General features: G+C 39.8%; 1 protein-coding gene across 2 annotated transcripts in view; it reads right to left on the bottom strand.

Moving 5' to 3' along the window:
• lrrc4cb (leucine rich repeat containing 4C, genome duplicate b) overlaps nt 1–27689 on the bottom strand; it is a 56253-nt gene that overhangs the window by 24626 nt on the left and 3938 nt on the right. Inside the window, exon 1 of one of the 2 annotated variants that reach the window (XM_053491320.1) lies at nt 4008–4701. The exons of the other annotated variant lie outside the window; for it this stretch is intronic. The gene's annotated coding sequence lies outside the window, so the exon portion shown is untranslated. Of the gene's footprint in view, nt 1–4007; nt 4702–27689 lie in introns of those variants that run through there. 2 annotated transcript variants of the gene reach the window in all.

Genomic DNA, 27689 nt, shown 5'->3' with positions numbered 1-27689 from the left:
CATAAATTAAAGTATTTTTACCATATGAGTAGCGCCTTTGATGCTCAAATTATTCACAAAGGAGTACTAAAGAAAGCTGCATGGTTGATTTAGATCCTTCATGAGCAAAAAACAAAACAAGACAACATAAAGGAGAAACATAGAGAGGAACCGGAGTATAAAAACAACACCAACACGACAACAGCACCTATTCTTGTCTGTATGACCCACAGCTGAATTATAAATCGTTCCTTTTCCTTGAACATTACAATATGTGTTAAACAGATGCCTAGTACGAGAATTTTACTCTTTATGATTACAGCAGCGGTTGGTTCTTAAGTCTAAAGTATCCAAGTGAGATTATTAAGGGTGGGGACTTTGGGATAAACAGCTTTGGGATGTGCAATCTTTAGGGTATTCATGTGCCAGCCACATATGCAGGAGTGAGGCACAAGTGCATCTCAATTGTGCCAATTAAAATTCCACTGGCAGGCTGCTGTTTTATATTTTGAAGAGACTGATGAATATGGGGCACGCGGAAGCTTAGTTTCTAGCACTGCCGCCTTGCACCTCCCAGGTGCGGGTCCGATTCCCACTTCGGGTCTACGTGCATGGAGTTCTCCCCGTGCTTGGTGGGTTTCCTCTGGATTCCTCCCACAGTCCAAAGACATGCAGATTAGGCTAACTGACTTTCCCCAAAATTCCAAGTGAGTGTGTGTATACGTATGTGAGTGTGCCCTGTGAAGGATGGGCATCCCATCCAGGGTGTACCCCGCCTCGTGCCCTAAGTCCCCCCCACCCCCCCATGTACCCTGTATACAGGATAAAGCTGTAAAGATGATGAGCAATAGTGAGTAAGAGATGAACATGGGGAAAAAAAAGAAAGTATTTTCTTTAATGACTAGAACACAGAGCACAGCTGGGTGACTGGCAAGGTCTTGTCTCTATTACCTTAGCTGAATTGAGGATTCAGTGTGGAAATGTTTTTTTTTTTTTTACCTGAATGAATCTGCATCAGTGGATCCTTTATCCGAAACTGCTTTAATTAATTTTGTTCACTATTTCTCTGACCTCTTTTTACCATTTTTAAAGAAGGCACTACACATGATAACTGCTGTCTGCATGTTATTTAACTTCATAATGTTTTTTTATGATATTAGGTGAGCTTCCTACCTGACCTATACTTGAGAGGGCCTTTTATACAGTAGCACTGAAAAAGAAAGCTGCATTAATTTAAATGGCAACGGATAATTAAATTAAATGCGTGCTACTGTATATGGCCTAAAAAGTTCTTATTCCAAGACACACCCATTTTACGGTGGCGGGTATTTGGTGCTGTTTTTTTTTTCGCTTAGCTGACACAATCAACACATTAACACTCATCCTTGCTGTGGACTTTCAGTCCCAGGACTGCGCACTAAACCTTGTTTCTCTGAGCTGCCTGTGAGGATACACCATCAATCAAAGCTGCACTTTAGGGGTTTGTAATGTGCGGCCCATGAGTCAGGGCTAAACTCAGGTCATCACCCTGAGAAAAAAGAGCAGTGATCTCTGTCTCTATCTTGTGTAAATTAACCAAATGGTGATGGTACGGATTTGTGATTTTGGTTTGTTTTTATCTCCATTAAACCATGATGATTGTGCTGCAGTTACCTGGTGATATTGCAATTAAAGCAAGACATGCAATTTCTGTTAATTCATTATAGCAATAATCTATGGATATGATGAAAAAATTATTTTTAACAAAGACCCAATCTGACCGCTTATTTAATTTCACGAACAGACCACAACTTCAATGGCAGCAAACACAGGCCTCATTGTACAGCACAAAAAAACAACAACATGGCTCTAAGGAAAATCCAGAGTTGAAAATTAACACTCACACCTTAATCTGTTCCATAGCATTTTCATACTGAAGTGTAATTTAAATCAATGAAGCCCATGGCAAAGTGGCAAGCACCAAACTGATCTGAGTCAGTAACATTATCATCTAAATGTGATTATGCTTTTAATTTTTAGCAGATTGATTTGGTCTCATCTGCGTTGGGATTTTGCTCCATTTATTTAAGCTGGATAAGATGATTATGGAGCAGAATGCACTGAACTAAATAGAGCAGCTGTCAAGCATGTTCCATAAAAGCCATTATGATTTTTGCAGCATTTGCAGTCGAAAATGAGTAATAATGGGCACTTTTTGTTTGCAATCTTGCTAATTAAAACTTTAAGTCTGTGAAGTGATTCTGCATACGCAGAAATGTATCACCTATCCATCGTTTGTAACGTAGATACCAAATGCTTGTTTTTTTTCCTTTTTTTTTTTGTTGCCACCAGTCATTGGTTTTTGATCCAGCAATAACATTTGCTCTGCCGCTTATCCCGACGAATCATAAGAACAAATATATAATTATAAAAGAAACATAAACATGGGAGGATATTTATATTTTCGAGCTGTGAATAAAGCATTCAGTGTTTAATTCATCAAAAGACGTGCCACTTGAGATAAACCGCAGGCAGCTTTATCAACTTGCTTCAAGTGTACATGAACTGCACTGTAGCTTTCTGATCATGAAAAGAACAGATCTTTCTGACAGACTGTAGGAGATGACATTTATAATTAGTGCATCATTTCAGGAACTGAAATAGATAGAGCAGTGCCAGTTAAAAGCAATTATCTCAGATGACTGCTTTTGCTTGATGTCCTTACAAGCAGGCACTGAAACAAGGAACCGTAGCTCCTAAATCTTGAATGCATGGATTTCAAGACTGGCATGTTCTTCTACTTTAGAAGATTTACCTACAAAAATATCTTAACCATCTTAGATAGCTGAAAATGCAAAAGGATGTCTGGTTTTCTATGGTTTTATTTTCCCCTTCATCATTATTATTATTATCACCAGCTAAGACGGAAGCTCCTGTCAAACATTCATGCGCAAAAAAAAAAAAAAAAAAAAAAGTATCAGGGAAGCAACAACCCACGACCATGAATCATACACAGCAAATGCGCAGGCTTCTGGTACAACCCAGAATTCCTCCCAGCGTGTCAGCAATGTAATGCCTGCCTTCACCTGGCTGTGGTCTTACCAACAGGGTTAATTGTTGAAGACACACGGTACAACCCTGTGTGTGAGCTGCCACCCTCGTCTGTGCTTTTTACAATCACCATCCCAAAAAAAAAAAAAAAAAAAAGCCCTGTAGGAGACGGCATAAGGATCCTAGGATGTGACCCAGCATGCAGTTAGATGAGTAACAAGCTGAACACAGGATGTACTCAGGATGCCTTTCACCTCATTTACTTATCAAATGCAGCAAAGTGAAGATGGGAACAATCGCAGGCACACGGCGTCTCTTTTTTCCTCCTGTGTCTTTTGCGAAAGCCTGCACATGTGAACGGAATATGAATGACCCAACGCCATATTCTAGCAAAAGTAACGCTAAGTGGAGCAACAGAAGGGGGGATGGTGGGGGGAGGGAGGTGTTGGGATCCAAAATTCTACCAGCTTATTCTGGCACCAGCCTTCAATCATGTAGCCAATGACAAGATAGAGAGATTTAAAGATGGGAAGATGGACAGACTGGCTATCCATCTGTCTATCCATCTGAATAGATAGATGGATAGATAGATAAACAGATAGATAGATAGACAGACAGATAGATGGATATGTAATCTGTAGATTACATGCGAATGCATAAAATGCATGCATGCAACTTGATTAGAGAACGAAATCTCTAGAATACTTTCCCATCACCTACTCACACATTTTCCTTCTTTATCATTATTTATTTTTTTAATAATAATATATCAGCGATAGCAGTATGGACAGATGATCCTCTGCAGCCTCAGCCTCAAGTTAATGTGAAATCCATGCAGGTTTTTTTTTTTTTTTTGTGAGATGTAAGAGAGAGAGAGAGAGAGAGAGAGAGACGGAGAGCCTTTTGCAAGCAGTGCAGAAAAATATTAAAACGATAGAGAGAGTGAGATGAGAAAATGAAAAAAAAAGAAAAATATATGAAAAGAATAAATCTATCACCTTGTTGGTGCAAACGCAGAGCAGCTCTGATAAATCCCACATCCACAGCGTGTGTTCGCAGCAGGCTCTCTCTCTCTCTCTCTCAGGCTTTATTCCGATGAAGAAAAATAAAAAATAAAAAAAATCCCAAATCCAGCAGTTATTATGAGAAGGGTCCTGGTGTATCAGAGACGGTGATAACGAAGCGCGCGCGATCCATGGCTTAAACACGTAACATGCTGACTTGGCTGATGCTTTAATGCCGCTCTCTGTGTGTGTGTGTGTGTGTGTGTGTGTCTATCTATCTGACACACACTTACACATACACACACTTCTTTCCCATTCTGCGTTATAGCCCGATTGCAGCCAGTGCACGGCTCTAATGCGGATTATTGGCTTCGGATTTAATTAATTCATTCATTCATTAATCAGCCGTTCGCTTCTGATCGCCGCGCGCGCGCGCTCGCTCGCTCGCGCTCTCTCCTCTCTTCTTCCCTTCTCAGGCGAACCGCAGACGCGACTTGAACTTCCTCCTGAATCTTCACTCATTCACTCATCTTCATTCCGAAGCGTGCGTGGGCGCACTTTCTCTCCGTCCTCTCCTGAGAAACAAAATCTATATTCATATTTTATGAACGCGTTGGTTTTTTTTCCCTTTCCTTTCCTTTCCTTTTCTTCCTCCCCTTCTGCAAAGATGAAATCAGGCAAAAGCAGACTGCAGCCGCCTACAGTGATGAGCATCGAGAGCTGCAGCAGCGACTCACTGCTCGACAGGGTTGCCAGATTGGAGCTACAAAATCACATCCTTAGCAGCATCATCATCATCTCGTCGTCGTCGTCTATACCGCTTTAGCCTGCGTGCACGGTCGATCTCTGGGGACTTAGGGCACGTGGCGTGCCAAATCGCCACGAGCCACACACACACACTTAATCTGCATGTTTTAGGACTGTAGGAAGAAACCGGAGCACCCTCAGGAAACCCACCAAGAAAATTCAAACCCCATGCACACCGGCCCTGAGACGCAAATCCCCGAACCCGGATCCTGGAGGCGCAAGGCGACAGTGCTAACCACTGCTCTGCCGCGTCCTTAGCATCAAATCACTCACTTATCGTCTTCACCACTTTATCCTGGTGGCAGGAAGTCTGGAGCCTATCCCAGGAGAATTAGGGTACAGGGTGGGATACATCATGGTGGACAGGGGGCCAATCCATCGCAAGGCCAACACACACATACACACATTCCAGGCAATTTGGGAACGCCAATTAGCTCAATCTGCATGTTTTTAGGAGAAAATCGGAACCTGAAGTAAGAGAACATGCAAACTCCACACACCCAGACGCAATTCGAACCCGGATCCCAGAGGCGCAAGGCGACAATGGTACCCACTAAGCCCCATCCTGTCACGTGCTTAGCATCAAGTCATCAAATCAAATTTAAGTTTTTTTTTGGTGGGGTTTGAGGGGGGAAGTTATTATGGATTATGTTCCATCCATCCCGGCAGGTACTGTAGCACTGCTGCATCACATCTCTCGGTTCGATCCGTCTGCATGTTCTCAACATGCTCACTTGGGTTTCCTCGAGGTCCCCCGGTTTTCTCCCTCTGTCCAAAAACAAGCAGGCTACAGTAAATTGCCTGTAGATGTGAAAGCGTGTGTGAATGTGTGCCCAGTAATGAACTGCCACCACATTCTGGGTGAATTTTCCCATCCCACACTCATTCTTCCTGGGATCAGCTCCAGATCCACTGGACCAGGCTTAAACGATTACTAATAATGAATGAGTAAAAATCCATCACCCAAATCATACTTATTTTTGGAATTACAATACCTGCACTTGGCAACCTGGGTCTGAGGAGCCTGTCAGAGTGTAGAGATGTTTTGTTTCTTGGCTGAATCCACTATAGAAGGCCAAAGAACTTGTGTCTGTTTACAGAGAGCCTTTTGTGAGCTGTTTGAATTGCATACATTTAATTCATTTCATTAATGTCTCTCTCTCTCTCTCTCTCTCTCTCTCTCTCTCCCACTTTGGATGTGTGTATCACGTATTGTGTGTATGTGCGTCATGTGTGTGTTTTGATAAGACTGACACAATGATGTAGGATTGCCACCTACCGACATCACCTCAGTCATTCTGCTTTTTGCTCAGTGAAAACCTGAATCATCACCGTATGTGGTTCTTTTGACACAAAAGCGTGGCAGACATTGAGGTTTTTTTTTTACATTTCATTTATCCTTTCTACAAAAAAATAGAAAAAACTAGCAAGGTGTGATTTTTTTTTTTCATCTTAAAGCTAAGTGTGGACTAAACTAGTTTCAAGACTTCTTTGGGTCATAAAGCATTTTATTGTTAGTTCTAGTCGCCAGTACCCAGCTGACTTTTTGAAGGAACATATCCCAGATGTCCACCAATGGATTTTTTAAAAGAAAATACTTATTTAAATTTATTTAAATGCAAAAGTCTAAGACAGTCTTCAGTGGGATTCCTACTCTACAACAGTGGCCCTCATTGTGCATCCCAAAGCCACTAGTGGCTCCTAGATGGAAACCTGGCATCCCTTGAGTGAAATCCTCTGTCATGCAGTAGAAAAAAAAATGTGGTCTGTGGCGGCACAATTCTTCATGAACTAGTTCTTTTTTGACTTAATATTGAGAACATGGATCTTATTTGTGATACTTTGACCGTAAGAAACAATATGCAAACATGAAATGTTTATAATAAAATAGCAAATGGAAATGGTTTCTCCATGTTTTAGAAGCATGTTTGTGAATGAAGACTCATCTATATTTTAAATGCATGGAATGAGCCTAAATCCTGAAAAACTATTCCTATAATTTGGCATAAATCTTATTAAGGGACCAATGGCAATGTATGAAAACCAATAATCCTCAAAAATGGGTAACCAATTAATAATGGCAATTTTGTTTTGTTTTTCTGCTGATTGCAACATGTGAAGCTACTTCTGGACAGATAAACATGCTTTACAGACAATGCACCAGCAGGACAGTGTTGTGAGATACAATGTGCAGCTACGGTATGACTCACTGACCCCGCTCATGCATTTCATATGTTCAGTATGTTATATTTAAGCAAGTGTTTAAGTCATGTAAAATATTCACCCACAACATTCTGATAATACTCTTTTATTCTGTAGATTCCTTACGCTAGAGGTGCATTCATAAGCTCATACTGTAGGTTACAATGGGAATGGTTACATGAATGGTAAGGGGGAACAGTCTGTTTTTTTGCCATGGTTACCCGAGAGCAAACACGTTCAGTCCTGTACGTATTGTTATTTGAACTGCTTTGAGAAAAGAATAATGAAAATAATTTATTTAAAAGTAGACATAATTATAGAAAAAATGACAAGCTCTAATTGGCAATAGTACAGTACATCGTCTTTCTCTCCCTCTCTCACACACACAATGCAAATAAGTAAAAGATTGCATCATTTTTTTTGTCATTACCTACAATTATAAAGCCAAATTTTAACAATACATTTTGTAGAAATAAAATGCAAGGGCTGATCCAAAAATCCACTTGGCCATAAATTAAAACCAGAGTTTACTTTAAAACCAGGGGACACTTAAACACCTTTTTGACATTCAGACAAAGTGTTTTAATTTATGTTATTATTTTTTAACACTAATTGTTTGGAATAATAGATAAGGATAGTTATTGATGTAGTTAGAGATAGTTATTGTGAAGCATTTTTTTTTACATTATTCAAAATACAATAACAAAAAATAACAGTATTTACAGTAAGTAATAGGATAAAAGAGTAAATGGGCAGATATGATGCTTAACGATGTAAAGAAGAACGATGCAGTGCGAAGCATTTACAAGCTTCAAGCAATTATCCTTAGTAATTGCCTGGTTTGGATTTCAGTGGTTCAGCTGAGGCTACTGCTTGGGGCGTTCAGGTCACACCGGGACTTGTGATTAAATTTCTCATGATTGACATTTACATGAGACTTTTAGCTGCACTCCAACATCTGAATAATGCCAATGTTTTAAAGAATATCTGTGAATAACAATCCTGGCTGAGGTGGCTCGAAGCCCACTGCAATTGTTCCCATCAGCATTCAGCAAGTGGCATTTTCACTCCAAGCCATTTCCACATGTTTGGGGCATTAGAAGAGTTCCTGGGAGGCCAGCGTTTCGGTAGCGAAGCATGCAGTATGATTTTTGCTCTGTTGTACTGAGAAAACATTCTACCTTGATGTTATCCAGTGAAATTTCTAGTGAAACCCTGGAAAAGTGCATTAGTGTAGCAGGGGATTATATAGAGAGTTTTTACTCTTGTACTACTCTTTTACTATTCTGCACACTCCTGTTTGACTTAAATACCCCACGCACTTTGCTTATGTTGTTGTGTACTTGTTGTGAACTTTCCAGTGCATCTGTAGGCCGGCTACACAGGGTTTGTAGGGTTCATCGCATTTTATTCACAGCTGCTTCTGGTTTAAATCCGAATCCAAATTCTAAAAAGCAGACACAGAAATGAATCTTGAAACCATTAAACAGATTGACATAATGACATTCTGTTACAACAGACTGTTCACACCGCTTACATTTCACAGGTGCTGAAAAATGGCAATTCGCGAACGCCGTGAAAAACATTTAAGGCAAACTTGGCCGTGCTCCATTAAATTTATTCCAGAAAAAACTGTTCTAGCATCAAACTATAATTGATGTGCCTTTACAAAACTATAGCATGTACAGTTAAAATGGCACAGTAAAAATGTTAAGGTAAGCAAAATCTTATGTTCTTTCGTCCATATAATCCCCGTAAAGACTGCCACCCGGCCTTTTCATTTCCTCCTTTTTTGTCTTATTAAAAGGTGTCATGTATTGTGTAGTACCTGCAGTTTGTCAGGAGAGCTCCTAAGAGGCAGATTTTCTCAACCTATTCAATGAAAATGAATGTCTTCTCTTAGTAATAGACTGGGGTTGTATACTGCAGAGCGTGCTGCTTTTGTCTCCGCTGGTGCTCTGCTAGCCTGAAAGCAGCCATACATGAAGTATTTACACGACAACAAAGTAACCCTGTTATATCAAACCTTCTCTCCCTAACATTTCAACCAAAAAAAAAGCCTCACCTGCTTCTCTCTTCATTACTCCCTCTGTGTTTTAAGACTGTACGTAAAGTCATACATCGACTGTACATTGCAACATGATAAAAAAAAAAATTAAAGTGATCTGATGAACACTTTGTGCAATCAGACCATTATGCACATTTCTATCTCATTACACATCCAAACACTTGAAGGCCTTACTCAAGGGCCCAACTGCGGCAGCTTGGTGGTAGTGGGGGGGTGGAGGGTCGAACCTGGAACCCTCTGGACCATAGTCCGTAGGGAATAAGTGTTACAAATACCCAGGTATTACATAGATGCAGATGTATCAAAGAAGGCAAAGTGTTCACTTCACTTGTGCTGATGTTACACACACAACACTGAAGGCATTACACAAGTGCAGGTATAACAGAAATATAGAAAATGGTTTACAGATCCAGGTGTTAGACAAACGCCGACAATACACAGCTGCTGACTTTAACGCTTCTGTTGGTGCACGGTACTTCAAATTCAAATTCAAATTTTATTTGTCACATACACAAACATACACAGTACGAAATGTAGTGAAATGTATTATACGACTGCCATTGACCCTAAAAGAGAGTTAAATTTTACAAATAAGAAATAAATATGAATAAAAGAAATACGATAGAAATTAAATTACAAAATTAAATTAAACTAGGAAAAATAGAACTAAAAATAAAAATAGAAATGTGCTATGAAAAAATAGAACTAAAAATAAAAATAGAAATAGGATGTACAAAATAGAAATATACAGTGCAAATTGAAATATACTTTACGGTGTGTGCAAATATGCATGGAACAAAGTGTCTTAGTGCAGAGGTTATTAAAGTGTCTTTGTGCACTGGTCCAGGATGTAAACGTAAAACTGTAAAATGTAGTGTAGTTGTGAAGGTAGGTGTGCAAAGTTATTAAAGTGTCTTTGTGCAATGGTCCAGGATGTAACGTACGACATGTAGTGTATATATGAAGGATGGTGAGCGTGTAATTGTCCATAGTGTTCATGGATGTAAGAAGATTGATAGATTTGACCAATTATGAAAATATTGTGTAGTTCTGCATAGTGGTGTGGTTGTGGTTGAGAGACCTTATCGCCTGCGGGAAGAAGCTCCTCCTCAGTCTCTCTGTGTTGGCCTTCAAGGAGCGGAATCGCTTCCCAGACCGCAACAGAGTAAACAGTCCGTTATTGGGGTGGCTGAGGTCCTTCACGATCTTCCTGGCCTTGGTCAAGCACCGCTTGTTGTAGATCGAGTGCAGGTCAGGGAGCTCGATGCGGATGATGCGCTCAGCTGATCGCACCACCCTCTGTAGAGCTCGTCTGTCCTGCATGGTGCTGTTCCCGAACCAGGTCGTGATATTTCCCGTCAGGATGCTCTCGATGGTGCAGGAGTAGAAATTCCTGAGCACCTTGGAGGGCAGTCTAAAGTCTCTCAAGCGTCTGAGGTGGTAGAGACGCTGCCGGGCCTTTTTTACCACGGTGTTGATGTGACAGGACCATGCCAGGTCCTGCGTGATGTGAACACCGAGGTATCTGAAGCTGTCCACTCTCTCCACTGGGCTCCTGTTGATGACGGGGGTCTGGTAGTTCCTCACCTGCTTTGTACTAAAGTCCACTATCAGCTCCTTTGTCTTACTGACGTTCAGGAGGAGATTGTTCCTCTGGCACCAGTTCTCCAGATTTCCAACCTCCTCCAGGTAGGCCGTCTCATCATTGTTCGTGATCAGGCCCACCACAACAGTGTCGTCAGCAAACTTGATGATGGTGGTGGAGCTGGTAGTGGCCACGCAGTCGTGGGTGTACAGAGAGTACAGCAGGGGGCTCAGAACACAACCCTGGGGGGCTCCAGTGCTGAGAGTGAGAGGGGCTGAGACATGTCCGCCCATCCTTACTGCCTGTGGTCTGCCAGTTAGGAAGTTGGAGATCCACTGACACATAGATGAGCTGAGTCCCAGGTGCTCCAGCTTGGTGGTAAGTGTGGAGGGAATTATGGTATTAAATGCAGAACTGTAGTCGATGAAGAGCATTTTCACATAATTCCCCCTCCGAGTGTCCAGGTGAGTGAGAGATGTATGGAGGAGATGAGAGATTGCATCGTCCGTGGAACGGTTTGGACGATAAGCAAACTGTAGTGGGTCGAGTGTGTTTGGTAGTGAAGAGATGATGAAGTCTCTGACCAGGCGTTCAAAGCACTTCATCACTACTGAAGTGAGGGCTACAGGGCGATAGTCATTGAGTGAAGCAGGATGAGGTTTCTTTGGGACAGGAACAATGATGGACTCTTTGAAGCATGTGGGGATCACCGACTGAGATAAAGAGATGTTGAATATCTCAGTGAACACAGGTGCTAGCTGGTCTGCGCAGGCTCTGAGAATACGGCCTGAGATGCCGTCTGGTCCTGCTGCTTTCCTGGTGTTCACTCTCTTGAAGGCTCTCCTCACGTCATGCTCGGTGATGATGAACGCGCTTCCGGTGCTGGCAGTGACTTCCTGTCTGCAGCCGTTAGCGCCGCTAGCATTAGCATCGCTAGCGTCCTTAGCTGCAGCCTCGAAGCGAGCATAGAAAGTGTTCAGCTCATCTGCCAGAGACACGTCTGTGTTTATCATACCGGATGTTGGTGCTTTATAATCCGTTATTGTTCTCAATCCCTGCCACAGGCTCCTAGAGTCACTCTGTTGGAGTTGTGACTCTAGTTTTCTCCCGTAGCACTGCTTCGCCTCTTTCACCGCCTTCCGGACGCTGTATGACGCAGCCTTGTATGGTTCCATGTCCCCCGACGCGAGTCCCGTGTTGTAGGCAGCGGTGCGAGATCTCAGAGCGTCGCGGATGGTTTTATCCACCCACGGCTTCTGGTTGGGAAACGTTTTAATAGTCTTTTTTTCTACGGTATCGTCCGCTAATTTCCCGATGAATCCCACAACCGCTTCCGTAAACACGCTGACGTCACCATCGGAGCTGTTTCTGAACATGTCCCAGTCTGCGTCATCGAGTGCGTCCTGTAACGCGGCCACCGATTGGTCCGTCCAGCGCGCGACCTCCCTCTGAACCGGAACTTCCTGTTTCAGCCTTTGTTTGTATTTTGGCATGAGGAAGATGGCGGCGTGGTCGGATTTACCAAACGGTGGACAAGATTGTGCCTTGTAGCCGTCCTTGACCGTTGTATAGCAGTGGTCCAGTGTCCTTTCGCCCCTGGTGGGGCAAGTGATGTGCTGATAAAAGTTTGGCGCTGCACGTTTGAGGTTGGCACTGTTAAAGTCCCCCGCCACAATAAGCGCAGCGTCCCGGTGTTGTGTTTGGTGCTGTGTAAGTGCCTCATGCAGCTCGCATAAGGCAGTGTCCGTGTCCGCTTGTGGTGGAATATAAACGGCGCTGATTATGACCGATGTAAACTCCCGAGGAAGGTAAAAAGGACGACACATGATGGACAGTAGTTCCAGGTTTGGTGTGCAGGAGCGTGTGAGAGGAACAACGCTCGCGCTGTTGCACCAGCTGCTGTTCACCATTAAACACACGCCGCCTCCCCTTGACTTCCCCGAGTCCCGCGTCCTGTCCATGCGGTGAACCGAGAAGAACTCGGCCGGCTGGATGGCGTGGTCCGGCACCGCTGGGTTCAGCCATGTCTCGGTGAAGCAGAGGAGATTGCAGTCCCGTATGTCTCTCTGGAACTTTACCCTGGCCCTGAGGTCATCGAGCTTGTTTTCCAGTGACTGGACGTTGGCGAGCAGGATGCTAGGCAGAGGTGTGCGGTGTGCACGTGCTCTCAGCCTGTTCCTGACGCCGGCTCGTTTCCCTCGAGGCCGCCGCTTCGCGTCGCGTCCTTTGTTGTCCCTCAGGATCTCACTCGGCCAGCTCGGATCCGGAGTTAAAAACGTCGAATTGTGAGTACATTGTATACCAATAGAAACAAGAGTGTCTCTATCATAACTAATGTACCCCATGGTGGTAATTTTGCCGGTTTTAAAACGCTGTAAACTAACTTAAAGAACAAAAACAAAGAAAAGGTGGTCGGAGCAGTCGTGACGGCAGCCGACCTCACCGGCGCCATCTTGAACTCGCCATCCATCACCGGCGCCATCTTGAACTACTTACAGTATGTGCACACATAAGTACATGTGCACATGTCGAGATTGTGTCGCAAGTGCTGTTGTGATACAGTACCTAGGCTGGTTGTACCTGAGTGGTGAAGTTACTATACAAGTGCAGTTGGTACACTGGTGTTCATTTTAAAGACATGCAGATGCAACACACAGGCAGATCTTATACAGATGTGTGCAGGTGTTAGACAGATTTTAACAGAAAAGTTTAACAGATGTAAAAGTGCTGGGCCCGTATTCACGAAACTTCTTAGACTTCTCTCAGAGAGCTCCTATCTTACTGTAGCCTCTGTAAAGGTTTTAAAATGCGGTCTTTGTGAAAATAGAATATATGATAATAGAATAGACAGTGAAATCATAATGTTTGTATATGAAGAAATTGTATAATTATGCTACAGACTACTTTATGCAAAGTTTCTGTTATAGGCTAAATATCTTTAAGTTAATTAAAACAGCCAAATGGTGAAAATATGTCTACCTTTGAAGCAACCAATTTCCACACAGTAGTTACTATATTTAAGCGCTTACATTTATTTATCATACTGATTTTATTTCAGATTGATGAGAGCAAAAGGGCTCACCTTTTACCAATTTACATGATTGCAGGACAGTCTATTTACGTTGCACTTTCGAAGGGTATGTAGTCAACAATCCAAGAGAGATGGAAGGGAGTAAAACAACAAGAAAACCAAATTGGACTAAAGAGCGGTGTTTACTTTAAGCTTTACATTCAGTGTTTGGAGAATATTTCTTCTTTCTGTAATTTTGTCCCCTGCTATAGAAACTCTTAAGCCTGTTAAAAGTCCTCCTCCCAACTCTTAACAATTTTTACTTTAGAAGCTAGGTCTAAGATGTTTCGTAAATCATTTTTATCTTTACTAAGATTTAGTTCTAAATTTAAGGGGAAATTCTAAGAAAATGTCATAATTCTAAGAATTTTATCACCAGTAGCAACTTTTAGGATTAAAACTTGTTCGTTGTTGTGAGAATAAAAAAATTAAATCAAATCGTTTTGGTCTTGCATGAAACTTGAAGTAATAATTATAATAATAATAATAATAATAAAACAAATCTCATATACTGTGTGAAACTGTCTGAGTTAGAGTGAGGGTTGGTAAGGTTATACAGTGGATTTTTCCTTTTTTTTTTAAAAAATGACTTCTTCCTTTAAGAATCCCTGTATATTTCCAGTGATGCCAAGTTACATGTATAGAAAGCAATCAGATTTAATTTCTCCAACCAGCAGAGAAAAACTGCACCTGACCGACAGTACACCTCTGAGGATTTCTGGAGTCACAACTAAACGTTCGGCAGCATTAATGGTTTCATCGCAACCGTAAGTGGAGCAAAGACCAATAAAAAAAGTTTCTTATAAAGAGGGAAATCAGTGTGGGTAACGGTTATATAACGCTCAAGTAAAAAATACTCTCATCTTTAAGTTGCCGTGATGCATTTTGACAAATTTGCTATGCTCAGCAGTTAGCATATGCTCTGACAAATGAATAAATAAATGTTATTTTTTCTGAATTGAAAATAAAGTGAGTGACAAATAAAAAAGCAGACATGCTTGATAGATGTGTGGCTCGGTCCGTAACTGGTTTGAAGGATGGATGGATAGAAGGGTGGATGAATGGATACTGAAGGCATTCACCCGTGCCTGGATTTGTTCGAAGGATTAAGAGTGAGTGTGGATGGGATGTGGTGTGTTTGTGTTTGTGTGCGGTTTATGGGAATGTAGGGGTACACTTTTGCACATCTATCCTAATTCGTAACACATTTCGCATTTTGCATGCATCTACTGTATAAAGTTTCTCGGATGAACTTCAAGAGGTGATAAGGCAAAGCGAGAGCCGAGCCTGTCTAAGGACTAACTGCTAAGACTGACACTGAATTATTAACACAGCTGTCCCTCTGCTCTTGTCTTTTCCCTGTATGCTTAATTATTAAATGCCTCTTCATAAAGAAGAAAGTCCATATGGTAAGGCTCATGCAGAGAGCAAAGGATGAGTTGCCTTCTCTAAACCCTTCAAGTCCAAACCCATAGAGAGTACTCTGCTTCTATGATGATTGTATACAGTATAAAGTAAGACACACGGGTCCTGTGGTGGTCTGTTCGATCAGCCACGGATTGAACCATGAAGTGCCGGGATTATGAAACATACTCTTCTTTATGCTTTTGCATTCATATCACATATACGGTTGAGCGTATGTGCAGAATGTTCCTTTAGAGAGCAGAAGAGAAAGTGTGGTCAGCGTTTAATATTTCAGGGAACGTCTTCGCTACCTTTTCAACAGCATGTCCTACTTTTTGCTGAATGAACCAGTACACATTTAACATAATGTGTTTTTTGCTGAACATTCGTTCAGTTGTGTAACAGTGCAGAGATACTTTGTGCATTTTCTGCTGTGTGCTACCCACACTGTGATCTGTCAAACATGTACTGGAAAGGAAAAAAGGAGAAGTAAATGCCAGTGTGGTGTATGTTACATTAATTTGTATTTCATTTCGAAATGAAAATGTGAAAACAAAGACAGCTTTTTAATTATTATTATAATTTTTTTGGCACACACTACAATAGAAAATTTTAAAAGTATTTATTATATATATATATATATATATATATATATATATATATATATATTTCTTTTTTTACAAAAATAGATTTTTTCTTCAATTAAACAAACAGACAAATTTTTAATTGATTCTATGAATCTAATCTAATTAATTTGTAGCAGTTATTGTTTTTTTCTTAATAAGGGTGAAAAACAACATTTGGTAACTTTACAAGCACCAGCATCATGTGATTGTCTAATTAGATATTTGTGTTAACAAGCAGTTGAACAAACAGATGAGCTCCGATTATGTGACACTGGTGTATACAAACACTCACCGTCTATACCGCTTTAACCTGTATACAGGGCCGTGGGAAGCCGGGAGCTTAACCCAGGAGACTTGGGGCACAAGGGTGCCAATCCATGGCAAGACACACACACACACACACACATACGTACTCTGGGCAATTTGGGGAACTATTCTGCATGTATTTGGACTGGGGGAGGAAACCCACCAAACACAGGGAGAACATGCAAACTCCATGCACACAGAGACCGGAAACGACCCTGGCCAGGAATTGAACTCAGACCCTGAAGGTGCAAGGCAACAGTGCTAACAACTAAGCCAATGTGCCACCTGTATACAAACAATTGTAGGAAATAAACATTTTTGTATTTTTGCACATTTTTTTGTTTATGATAATGTCCTTCAACTTTATCTGTTTTTTTATTATTTTATTATATATGCACTTTTTGGAAAAAGGTTATTAGTAAAAGTTATTATAATTTTTTTTTAACCTATACATGGTAAGGAGCCATATACAGTATGTACTACACTAACCTTAATTTGCAACATAAAAATGAATGAAAAACAATAAAAAGTGCTTTTGGCAAAAGTCTAAAAATTTTCAAGTATTTAAATGGGGGCCCTATGAAGGGTTGAAGCCTAAACAGGCCCGAAAAATCTGAATCCGCAGAAATGTTTCTGCCATTAAAACTTACAAAAGAAGATGAAAAAAGAAGAACAGCACTAGACTTAACATCAGTCTACTTTTTTCTCTGGAGCCCGATGTCAGCAGTCAGAATTGGCTCAAAACAAACACTCATTGCGCTAAAGAAGGAATTAATCTCTGCATGTAAAAACTTAATTATTGATACATAAAGAAATTATCTTGTATTTAGTGTATATACAAGTGACGCAAAGTCAGATTTGACTTGAATTTGTCAATATTATTAATTATATGCAATTCTATGTACTGTATATAGTGTACTCACAGATCACTCCATTGGCTACACCTGCTTGTTAATACGAATATCTAATCGGACAATCACACGGCAGCAACTCATTGCTTTTAGGCATGTACTGTAGAAATGGTCAAGATTATCTGCTAAAGTTGAAACCAAGCAACAGAATGGGGAAGAAAAGTGATTTAAGTGACTTTGAATGTGTAATGGTTGTTGGTGCCAGACAGGCTGGTGTGAGTATTTACGAAACTGCTGATCTACTGGGATTTGCACACACAGCCATCTCCAGGGTTTACAGAGAATAGTCTGCAAAAGCGAAAATATCCAGTGAGTGGCAGGTTTCTGGAGGAGAATGGCCAGACTGGTTCATGCTGATAGAAGGGTGGATATTTTCTCTGGCACACTTTGAGCCCCTTAGTACCAGTTGAGCATTGTTTAAATTCTACAGCGTACCTGAATATTGTTGCTGACCATGTCAATCCCTTATGACTACAGGATACTGCACCATGTCACAAAGCTGAAATCATTTCAAACAGGTTTCTTAAACATGACAATGAGTTCACTGTACTCAAGTACTCAAAGTGCTCAATCCAATGGAGCACTTTGGGATGTGGTGGGACGCGAGAATTCGCATCATGGAAATGCAGCCAAGAAATCTGCAGCAACCGCATGATGCCATCATGTCAATATGGACCAAAATCTTTAAAGAATGCTTCCAGCACCTTGTTGCTGCAAAGAATTAAGTCAATCCCAAAGGCAAAAGGGGTCCAATCCAGTTCAGCTAAATCTTGGATTGCGAGCATAATTTGCTCCGGAAGCATGCTATTACAGTGCATCCGGAAAGTATTCACAGCGCATCACTTTTTCCACATTTTGTTATGTCACAGCCTTATTTTAAAATGGATTAAATTAATTTATTTCTCAGAATTGACTTTCTCTGTGTGTAGAAGTCTGAGGAAAAAAAATATTTAATCCATTTTAGAATAAGGCTGTGACATAACAATATGTGGAAAAAGTGATGCTCTGTGAATACTTTTCGGATGCTGTATATTAAAACACTCGTATATCAAAGTGAATTTCAAAGTAAAATAAAGCAAATTTAACCAGAACTTTACCTTTAAAAAAATCCTGATAGGGCAGTGTTTCCGTTAGTGTGTGTTGTGTTGAGCTGAAGTAAAACGAGAGGAAGAAGGGGGCTACTGTGTAGGATGACTCCCTCCTCCCTTCTCGCATCTTCCATAGTAGCCCCTTCCGTCCTCTCCAATAAGAGAGGATAATAACGCATGGGCGCGGTGTTGACTATATTGCCTTGACACTGAGCATGGGAGACAATTATTCACAATCCCGCAGCGAGCGAGAAAAAAGAATCATTGTCTCAGTTGTAATCACGTGGTGGTCGGCAGACAAAGTGCATAAGGACTACTTGTATATCGAGACCTTACTGGTTTATTAAGTTAACATTTATTTTTTAATTTTGCTCGTCCTGCAAAACTCTTGCTGAAGTTACTCGCAATCCAAGGTTCCTCTTTACTAGCAAAGTGTACGTAATGAAGTGGCCAGTGGGTGTGTCATACCATTAAATTTGACACAACCGCCGAATTTAATAATTTTTAGTTGTTTTTTGTATTTTGTAAAGTACAATGTTTAACCATGCCAAAGATAACTAAACTATGAAATAACACATATGGAAAAATGTAATTAAGTAAAAAAATAAAATAAAATTACAGTCTTTCATTACCTTAAGACATACAGTAAAGGTCAGTCTGACATGGAAAATGCAAGGATTTTGAAATGTACAGTATTTTTCAAGTGCAGTTGCAAAAGCCATCAAACTCTATGATGAAACTGGCTGTCAGAAAGATAAAGACTTTCCTTTGCTGCAGAGGATAAGTTCATTTAGAGTTGAAAACTTTTGACTAGTAGTGTGTGTGTCTATATATCTACAGTATGTGAACTTGTGTATACTGTACAATGAATACAAAGTCATTGCACATTTTCTGATTTTACTATTTAGATTTGTCTTTAGTATCACTAATGAATGTACAGTAGAGGTTACAGTACAGTAAGGTCAAGTGACATTGCAATTATTTTTTCTTTGAATCCATTCTATTTTTAAATACAGCATTTTATTCATCATTATTGTTCCTGGTGAAGATTTAATTGTTCAAAGGGAACGGGATCATAATGTACTTAAGGAGTAATTCAGAGAGCTTTAGCTGGGGATTGTTGATCTAACAGATAGATTTTAGAGAAGAGTCTCTGTCATGCTCTGTATGAATGTAGTTATTTCCATCTAAAGTGGAAATGCGTAAAAACAATTCATTGTTTTTACAAGAACTGGATGAATTTTTAGAAAAACACTTTTGATTCTTCTTTCTGTTCGTTTGGTTATGATTTCCATTTATGTTTTTTATAAGTGAAAGTGTTTGTGTTTCACATAAACACTTTTATACATATTTGGACACACACTAAAAAGTTCTATATTTTTCTATATTTGTACAGGATTTTTTTTCCCTCCCAGTATTGTACAGCTAGTTTTTTATTTTATTTTTATTTAAAAAATTTATTTTGTATTTGTACAGCTAGGCTTTTCGTATAGTTTATACTTTGTCTTATTTTTGATAAATATTTTTTTCTTTTAGCTAAAGTTATTTTCTATATTTTATTTCTTATTTTATTTTATATTTATTTTCTATTAGTTATCTTTTTTTTAAGGTCACGGACGGTCATTTAGGCATTTCACTGCATATTGTACTGTGTATGAAACAAATAAAAATTTAATTAGAATTTACATTTGATAACTGATTACATCACTTGTTCTATACAATAAAAAAAAATTAAAGGATAAAGGATCAAACTTTGAAATGCCAAAATCAGTGGTGGGATGAACACAAAGACAAGTGCTATGTGCAATAAGCATTAAAAGCTATAAAATAAGCATTTGACCCTTATCAAAAAGTTCACAATTGATGACTTGACCCAAAGTGACTTTTTGAATATCGCCCCACCCCACTGACATGTCTCAGCACTCAGTTCCCCATGTCAGAGACAGGGGGTGAAGAAAGCAAACACTGAAACACATTAAAACAGTGCCTGCATCCAGCAGATTAGCACTGAGGCATGCATTAAATCAGAAGCGCCAAACAATTCATCTATAATTCATTTTAAGGGAGAACATATCATCCTCAGGAAGTTCAGGAAAAAAAAATCACTTTACCACTATGGGAGAGGGGTGTATGATGCCTTGTGGATCTGTCGGAACATTGCAAATATTTAGTAGGCTGATTAAACAGCAAAAGACCATTCAAAGTGAAATCAGTAAGGAATATTAAATAGAAAGCAACTTCCTGTAAACATACCCTCATGGTATGAAAGATGAAAAAAAAAAAAAAAAATGAGGACCCTAGAGGGTCTTCCTCTGAAATTTGCTGAACCGGTGACTTTAAACTTTTGCAAATTTGTTTCATGTGCTGCATAAACAATGCTTCAGTCTTGTGATGTTTTATATAATTCCCTTTGCAATTTGTAAGTGTTTTTTTTTTATTAATTAATGCTAAAAATGTGAGTATGAATTAATTTGCGTCATGAACTTTTGTGGAATTAGCGAAAATACAAAGCAATGGTACTAAATTAATAAATAAATAAAATAAAATATACAAGATAGAATCAGTGATGCTATTAATTTACACTGTAATCGTTTGTTATTACTATATACTGTACCAGCTATCTTATATACTGTAACAGCTATCTTAGGTTTAACAGTTTACCTAGAGCTAGTGGTTTTGCAAATGAAATTTAAATAAATACCGCTGCTCTATTGATTTTTTTTCCCTCCAAAGCCCCAAAACCCACAGGCATGTGCTGCCTAGACTAGAAAGTCTGAATGCTAGTTCAAAAGGAAGATTTTCAAATGGAGTTCTGACAGGCAACATGGCTGATAACAAGCAGAGATGCTTCTTTCTTTGTCCCTATTGATAAGATGTTGGTGGGCTGCATATTTTTATTTTTTTCCTGTTTTCTGTTTACATGGCCCGGAGCAGCACATGGACCAACTTTTCTGCTTCAATGTGGGAAAGAAGTTGTTACATCCTACACAAACTTACCTTTACCTCTCACCTAGACCATTTAAACACATTCAAATAAAAAACTGTTTATAAGTCCCATTCCTTCCAGAGATGCTCCAATTCTCCAAGATTCTGTGAAATGTGTTCACATGAGAAGTCAAGTGAGAGGATGAACATGCTTGGAGGAGACCACTAACTGCGCTAACTTCTGCTTATACAGTAGTAACCCACACAAATATCCCTTAAGCACAAATCTAATTTTCTGCCCTCAATCAGACTTTTTCAGGCACGAATCTGACAGAATAATTATTTTTTTTTACGACATGTGAATTTAATGCTTTTAAATTCAATCTTTTTAAATCAGACCTGAGCTACAATCAGAAGAAAACTTGCAACATAGAGGAACATAGTGAGTTTGGATTTTGTGTTTCTCCCTAAAGTGCATAAGCAAATAATTGCCGCTGTCATTAACCATCAAGACAAAAATAGCAAACCACTGTGAAGAACAGAGTGATGTAGTGAAACAATTGCCATAGATATTGATTGCTAATAACCACACCAACATCGCATGCAGTAAAGACTGTGAACCATTAAGATAGACAGATCACATCTAAAAACAATTCAATCAAAATTAAAGAAAAAAATAATTTTAAAATGGAAGCTTTTTAAATGTGAAAAGTTCTTCTGCTGGTTAGTGTAATTGACAAGAATGTTCAGACAACAAGGCCATTGTTCCAAACAAAACCAAAGCCAGTTGCTTCACTTAAACCTGTACTGGTGGCCAAATAAATACAAGTTAAACCCTACATACCCAACTACATCTGTCAATTAAAATTTTCATATATTGTACTAAATATACTGTACAGTATATAAACACTGCACGGACAAAAAATGGTCACCATATCAGAAGGGTCAAATTATTGACATGCACCAAGTAACGAAAACAATTAAGGAGATTTGAAATGACTGCAGTTGGGTTTAGAAACCTACAACACACTATCGAAAGCTTAAGGACTGTGCTAAAAATTCCAAAAAAGTTTAGGGAAAAAAAATCATAGACGGAGATACATGATAAAAATAAAAAAAATAAAAAAAACATGACAGTAGATATACTGTAACAGCTATAGTTAATAGTTAAAGTACCGTAAGAGCATTTCCACATTTCCACTTCAGGGTAGGAAGGGAAGCACATAAAGCGATGCATCCATCATGCATAGTGCCCACTATACAAGCCTCTAAAGGCAGTGTTATGAGCTAAAGTTGCTCCAATTGGTCAGATCTAGGCACAGCAATGTTCCAAAAAAAAAACCAAAACATATGCAATGTTGACCATTTTGACACATTTCTATTGGAAGTAGTGTTGACTATTTCAGCGATTTGAATAGCTTATCTACTGAATTGGACAGCAAGGGCCGGCCTTCGCTCCCCATATGCATCCAGGAACCTTGGCCACCCATGACTTTGTCGCTGATTCACTAGTTTTCCTCCCTTGGACCACTTTGGAGGCTTTTAACCACTGCATGCAGTTTTGGAGTTGCGCTGACCTAGTTGTTTAGCCATCTGCTTTCAACACATCAACATCAGGAACAAAATGTTCACTTGCTGCCAAATATATCCCACTCACGTCAAGGCGCCACTTTAATGAGATAATCAATGTTATTTACATCACCTGTTAGTGGTCATATATGCACACCAGATTATGACCTTAGAGATTTTAGTCCATTTTGACATGATAACATCATGTAGTTGCTGCAGGTTTGTTGGCTGCACATCCATAATGTGACTATCCTATTCCATCACGTCCCCAAGGCTCTATTTTTTTTTTTTTTTTTTTTAGATCTGGTGACTGTGGAGGCCATTTTAGTACACTGAACTCTGTCATTTTCAACCCAGTTTGAGATGATTTTACAGTAGCTTTGTGACATGGCCTGTTACTCTGTGGTTATAAAGGGATAAACATGTCCAGCATCAATACTCAGGCAGGCTGTGGCATTTCAATGATGCTCAGTTGGTACTAAGGGGCCCAAAGTGTGCCAGGAAAATATCCCCCGACACCATTAAACCACTAACAACAGTCTGAACTCGTTGTTATGACCCTACCATCCGAATGTCACAGCAAAAATCAGGGGGGCAATGTTTTTTCAGTCTTCTATTGTCCAATTTGCCCATGTGAATTGTAGCCTCAGATTTCTGTTTGTATCTGACAGATGTGGCAAAAAGTGTGTTCATCAGCTGTTGTAGTCCATCTGCTTAAAAGCTTCAACATGTGTGTTCTGAGATGTTTTTCGGCATACCTCAGGTGTAACTAGATGCTATTACTATTGCCTCTCTATCGGATTGAACCATTCTGACCATTCATCATTCACCTCTGACCTCTGCCATCAACACCTAGAGAACTGCTGTATAGTGCATATTTTCTCCAGTATAAAATCCCAGTAGATCAGCAGTTACTCAGATTAGCCCGTCTGACACCAACAGCAATGCTATGTTCAAAGTCACTTAAATCACCTGTCTTTGCCTTTCTGATGCTCAGTTTGAACTTTAGCAGATCGTCTTGACTATGATCACATACAGTGCTTTGAGTTGCAGGCATGGGATTTTTTTATTTATTCGATTTTTGTGTGAGCGAGCAGCTAAAAAAGGTGTATACATACACACACACTATATTAACAAAAGTATTCGCTTGCCTGCCTTCACATGCAAATGACCTTGAGTAACATCCAATTCTTAATTCATGGGATTTAATATGATGTTTGCCCCGCCCCCTTTGCAGCTATAACAGCTTCAACTCTTCTACAGTAGGAAGGCTTTCCACACGATTTAGGAATGTGTTTATGGGAATTCTTGACCATTTTTTCAGAAGAGCATTTGTCAGACAATGATGTTGGACGAGAAGGCCTGGGTCACAGTCTCCGCTTTAATTCATCCCAAAGGCGTTCTATCGGGTTGAGATCAGGTTCTTCCACAGCAATCTCACTTATCCATGTCTTTATAACCTAGCCTTGCTTTGTTTTGCTGGTGCGCAGTTATGGTGGAAATGGTGTGAAGTTGTTTTTCAGGAGTTGGCCTCTGCCCCCTACGTTTTGTAAAAGGCACCCCTAATGCTTTAGCATGCCAAAAGATTTTGTACAATTTCATGCCCCCATCTTTGTGGGAACAGTTTGGGGTTGGCCTATATGTGCACCATATAGTCATATGTAAAACAATAAAAATCATTTGATCATAGCGGGCCGCAATATTAGGAAATACAACCTCAGATGGACAAGATATACTGTAACTTTTTCATAGATTACTAGAATAATTGTTACCTGTATGACTTTATCAGTCATTTAAATCAATTTGCTTTATTCTTCTTTACAACATCGCTTCAGGTCCCTTCAGGTTTTTGGGCATTTGCTTACGCACAGCTCTGTTAATGTCTTGTCAAAGCATTTCAATTTGGTTGAGGTGACTACAAAGTACCCATGGCTTGTGGCTTCAAAAACGAGCCCAAATCATCACCCCTTCTCCACCATGCTTGACACTGGGTATGAGATGTTTTTGCTAAAATGCTCTTGTGTTTGTATGGTAAGTGAACTTTGGAATCACCTGGACATGTGACATTGTTCCAGAAACCTTGTGTTTTTTTTAGATGCAGTTTTGAGAACCTAAACCGTGATTCCAGGTTTTTTTTTAGACAGAAGAGACTTTCTCCTGGCAACCCTTCCAAGCAACTATACTTGTTCAGTTTCTTCTGATTGTGGTGCCATGAACACCACATTTAACATGCTCAATGAGGTCTGTAGTGTCTCAGATGTAGCGTTTTATATAAATATTTCTTTCTTTTTTTTTCTTTTTTTCTCTGAGCATTGCCCGGTCTGACCTTGGGGTGAATGTTCTGGGACATTCTGCCAACTGTCTTGAATGATTTTTTACATCTGAATAATCTTTCTCACTGTACAATATTGAAGTCCAAATGGTTTTATAACACTCTTCAGATTGATGTGGAGCAACAAATTGCTTTTCTAAGAACATTGCTTATGTCTTTCCCTCTTGGCATGGTGTTAACTCACACCTGAATGCTCCAGTTTGTAAACTGCCAAAACTTATGCTTTTAGAGAGATCTGCACACCTGCCGATGATCAATTAATCAGTGGCTAATGATTAGCCGCACCTGGCTGCAACTTACCCTTAAATCCTTAAATAGCTTAATAACTTTAATAACTTAATAACTTAATATTGCCTACATGTTTAGTTTTATTCTATTTTTGCTTTTGTTTTTGTTAAATTAATAGTCAATTAAATAAAAAAATGTTAAAAGTTAAATGTTTTTCAGAGGTTTTATTTTCCTAATACTGAGACCTGCAACCATCAGATGATTTTTATTAAGAAATATATATACTCGTCCTCTGACTTTCAACTGTTTTTACCTTCAGTAAACTTAATGTGTAAATATTTGTATGAACACTAAAAGAGTCAACACCACAAGACTGAATGAAGGGAGGCTCGAAATCAAAAGTACCAGTCAGTATCTGGTGTGGCCACCAGCTGCTTGAAGTACTGCAGTGCATCTCCTCCTCATGGACTGCCTATTGCGGACAGTCTGAGCACTGATGGAGGGATTGTGTGTTCCTGGTGTGACTCGGGCAGTTGTTGTGGCCATCCTGTACCTGTCACGCAGGTGTGATATTCGGATGTAACGATCCTGCGCAGGTGTTGTTACACGTGGTCTTCCACTGCGAGGATGATCAGCTGTCCTTCCTGTCTCCCTGTAGCGCTGTCGCTGACATGGCGATTTCACAGTCGGTAGACAAGTCTCTTTAGTGTCCTGCGTTTTTAGAACTGTGACCTTAAATGCCTACTTTCTGTAAGCTGTTAAGGTCTTAATGACCATTCCACAGGTGCATGTTAATTAATTGATTATGGTTAATTGAACATGCATGGAAAACATTGTTTAAACCCTTTACAATGAAGATCTGTAAAGTTATTTGGATTTTTACAACATTATTGTTGAAATGCACAGTCCTGAAAAAGGGACATTTTTTTTTTTTGCTGATATATATACCTGTGCCTAATTGAATTAATTAGACATAATTAGGGCAGCCTGTCTATATAAGGTGTCGATGGTGTATGTCAAAGTAAAAAAAAAAGGCATGAGGTAAAGAGAAATATCTGTAGTCCTGTAAGACAGAATGTTGTCCAGACACAGATCTGAGAAAGGATACAAGAAAACATTTGCAGCTATTGAAACTGCCCATGAACATCACAGCCTCCCTTACTCTCAAATGGAAGAGATTTGGAACAACCAACATTCTCCCCATATCTGGCCACCCACACAAACTAAGGAAGACAAGGAACCAAGGACCCAAGGGTCATCCAGTGTTTCCTAGTGGAGATCGGAGAGCCTTACAAAAGGGCAACCATCACTGCAGCACTCCACCAATCAAGCCTCTATGTTAGAGCGGCCAGACAGAAGCTATTAATCACTAAGAGGCACATGACAGCCTGTTGGGAGTTTGCCAAAAAGCCCCTGAAGGACTTGAGAAACAAAATCCTCTGGTCTAATCACACAATTCCCCATGTCTTGTGTGGGAGAAATCAGGCACTGCAGATCACCTCATTAAAACCAGTCAAACATGGTGGTGGCAGCATTATATTGTGGCAGTGTTTTTCTGCAACTAGGACTGGGAGACTAGTCAGAATATTGGGAAAAATTTGATACTGAAAAATAAAGAGCTATCCTGAGTTAAAACCTTCTCAAGATTACTCAGGATCTCACACTGGGGTAATATTTGCATTTCAACATGACAAAGGCCTTAAAGCATTACGCCAAGAAAACATGAGTGGCTTCAGAACAAACTCTGTGAAAGTCCAACTGTCAGAGGCCAGACCTGAACCCAGTAGAACATCTATGGAGATACAGTACCTGAAAATTACTGTGTTTATCCAACCTAGTTGTTCCTGAACGATCAGGCTATGAATGAAAAAAAAAAACTTTTAAAAGAAAGAAGTGCCAAGCTTGCAGCATCATTCTTAAGCAGATTTTAGGCTGTAAGTGATGGGTCTAAATCCTTTTACATATGGGATATTTGGAAGGTGGTCGAATGACAACTCTTGTGATTTTAGATCCAGATTCATTTAAAACAATAGGAAACACAACCATGATGCATTTTGAACTGAAGAGGATAAACAATATACATGTTAAACCAAATAAAAGTTTGAACCTAGAAATGGTACAGTATTATCACTGAAGTGATGAGTCACTACTTAACAAGAGGGCTGCGATATGGACTGACAGGCCACTAAACCAAAGACAAATTAGGAGGTTTAGTCAGCAGAGTGGCAAACTATAGCCCCACTGTTGGTTTTGTGCTGAGACAGACAGCATGTAGACAGGTTTCAATCATACCTGACACTTCCAGAGGCTTCATCCCTCAGTGGCCTCTTGAGATCTTCCTTTGGATGTTCTTATCTGTCAGCTTTCATTACAGCAGCCCAGCCCTCTGTCCTTTCCCATGTAGCATCAGGGATGCCAAGATAGAGGGCAAATGAAATCAAGAGAAACCCATGAAAGTCAATGTGTTCGCTCACTTGGTGCACTCCTTGCCCCGAGATTGAATATTTCTTTTTCAACATTGCTTCATTTCCCATCAAAGATTGAGGTCATGAAAA

Source organism: Clarias gariepinus, chromosome 3 (genome assembly GCF_024256425.1).
Source record: "Clarias gariepinus isolate MV-2021 ecotype Netherlands chromosome 3, CGAR_prim_01v2, whole genome shotgun sequence".
NCBI classification, from domain to species: domain Eukaryota; kingdom Metazoa; phylum Chordata; class Actinopteri; order Siluriformes; family Clariidae; genus Clarias; species Clarias gariepinus.
The sequence above is the reverse complement of the archived record's forward strand: the minus strand, read 5'-3'. Positions and strand labels throughout refer to the sequence as shown.